Source organism: Elephantulus edwardii, unplaced genomic scaffold (assembly GCF_000299155.1).
Source record: "Elephantulus edwardii isolate Elephantulus edwardi_28Jun2011 unplaced genomic scaffold, EleEdw1.0 scaffold00175, whole genome shotgun sequence".
NCBI lineage: Eukaryota > Metazoa > Chordata > Mammalia > Macroscelidea > Macroscelididae > Elephantulus > Elephantulus edwardii.
Window position 1 is genome coordinate 2,750,539 of NW_006399925.1, and position 2,725 is coordinate 2,753,263.

Genomic DNA, 2,725 nt, shown 5'->3' on the forward strand with positions numbered 1-2,725 from the left:
TTTGGCTCTACATTTGTATATATATATTTGAATAATAATAGTATTAACAAGTCTTCTTTATATTCATGTGGATATTGTTGTTATGTGCCATCAAGTCACCTCTGAGTCATAGTCATCCTATGTAGAATAGCTCTGAACCTTGCACTGTGTTATTTCTATGTGTCATTGAATCATTTGTGACTTACAGTAACCCTATGCACAACAGCTTGGAACTCTGCCCTATCCTGAGCCAATATCACTATCTCTGACACATCTGTCCCCATTACTCTAGACACTGTGTCAATCCATCTCATCCAGGGTCTTCCTTTCCCATCCTGTCCCTCCAACTTTCCAAGCATGATGTCCTTTTCCAAGTAACAGTCCCTCTGAGGACCATGTACAAATGTGACATGGACCTTCAAAATCCTTGTCTCCAATAGGGAACTTGATTTCAATCTCTCCAGTATAGATTTGTTTGTTCTCTTGTTACTCCATGGTATGTTCCATACTCTTCTCCTACACCATAACTCAGTGGTATCAATTTTCTTCTATCATTCTTAGTCATTGTCTAGCTCTCTGAAGCATAGAAAGTAATGAAAAGATTATGGCCTGGATTAAGCACACCTTTATCTCGAGACTGATGCCCTTGCTCTTCAGCAGTCTGGAAAGTTTGATTAAAACAAATTTTCCCAATGCAACTTCTCATTTGATGTTTTTGACTGCTGGTGCCAAGAACTTTGATTGTGTAATCAAACAAGCTGAAATTGTTAGTAATCTCAAACTCTTCTCTATCTATCATAGTACTGCCAACTAAGCATCTTGTTATTAACTAAGAATGTGGGATTATTCATCTTAACTTTGTCATTCCAAGAATTATAGTTCATATCATTGTGGACATTATTTAAAATGGCCACTACCAGTTCTTCTAGTTCAGGACTAGAATGCAGCCCTTTAGACATTTTCTTTCATATTTTTATATTGCTTTTTAAAAAGAAAAAACTATAAGGATACAATTAAAATTAGGGAGATATTTACCTTTTAGACCTTGCAAAGTTAAATGAGTGCCATTTGTCCAAGGATAAAGCTTAAAATGCAGGATGAGCTGGGATAGAGAGATCATGAAGATGAGAATTGCAGGAAGTAGTAAGAAAAGTACAATTGGAAGTATTATAATTAATGTTATAGAATATGCATAAACAATTGAATAAAAAAACCATTAACAATGTCTGACTGTAGGATAGATTCTAATTGGCTAAATGTAAGTTCAATTTGAAGCTAAAGAAAATGCAAACAAGTCTAGGAGAGCCAATATATGACCATGACTCTATCTCTATTGAATTTAGAACTAGTATATGACTTTGCATTCCAGTCACCCATTATTATCAATGCATCTTGATTGCATGTTCAATCAATCTCTGCTTGTAAACGTTGGTAAAAATCTCTATATGCTCTTCCTTGGCTCTGGTTGTTGGTGCATATATTTGAATGACAGTGGTATTCACTGAACTTCCTTGTATGTGTATAGATATTATCCTGTCACTGACAATATTGTACTTCAAGATGGATCTAGCAATGACTTTTTAAACTATGAAAATATCTTCATTTTTCCTCACCTTTTCATCTCCAGAGTAATATATCACATGATCATCTGACTCAAAATGCCCCATGCCAGTCCATCTCACCTCACCATTGCCTAGTATGTCAATATCTATGTGTTCCATTTCTTCCTTAACAATATCTAACTTTCCTACATTCATGTTTCTCACATTTCATGTCCCAATCACTAGTGTCTGCTTACAACTGTTCCTCTTCCTTTGTATTTTCATACTTGAAAACTCAACCTCCTTTTCCCTTTCTGTATCTGCATGTATTCTGTTGTACATAGGGTTTTCAGAGGCCTGCTATTTCAGAAGTGGATGGCCAATCCTTCTTCCTAGTCTGTCTTAATGTGAATGTTCAGATTTAAAGAAGTATCAGACAGACCAGCAAGGTAAAGGTATATGCCTTATTGTGGAGTCAATCTTTAATGTCAGTGTTGTCCCTGCCTTTGACACACGTGTCTTTACCCACTTATTGACCTGCTCCATCATCCACCAGGATACCCATCCACTTCTACCCACTCCCTTCACATCTATCTCCCATTAACCAGCCCTTCATCTAATAACTTATATATGAAAATTCCTTGGCTTCTGTGATTCCAAACACATCAGCTGCTTGTAGTTCCTTATGTTGGGACCAATGTCTCTGAAGTTTAGTAGTAATGTTTCCCAAGCAAAGGTGATGCATCCTGTAGAAGTGGTGTGTAGATAGGTGTTTCTTGGCCCAAGGACTTCAGGCCCGAGGGCTGGAACGAAAGCCACTCAGTTTTGGCGTCTTCAGATTACCTGAGAAGATGGGCAGGGACTGTGATAGACCCTTAAGCTGCCCAGCTTTCTGCCAAAGAAGACTCAGTAGCTGGAAAACATGGACTCGGTGACAGAAATGGAGCTGGAGAGAGAATGATCGAACTTTGCACAATCAATGACTTACTCATAGCAAATACATTTTTTAAGAGACAAAAACGCAGGTTATACACTTGGATTTCACCTGATGATATGCATAGGAATCAGATCGATTACTTCCATGTAAAGAACCACTGGAGAAGCTCAATATCAGCTGTGAAAACCAGGCCAGGAGCTGATTGTGGAACAGAACACCAACTACTCATATGCAAGTTCAAGCTGAAGTTGAGGAAAATTAAACCAAA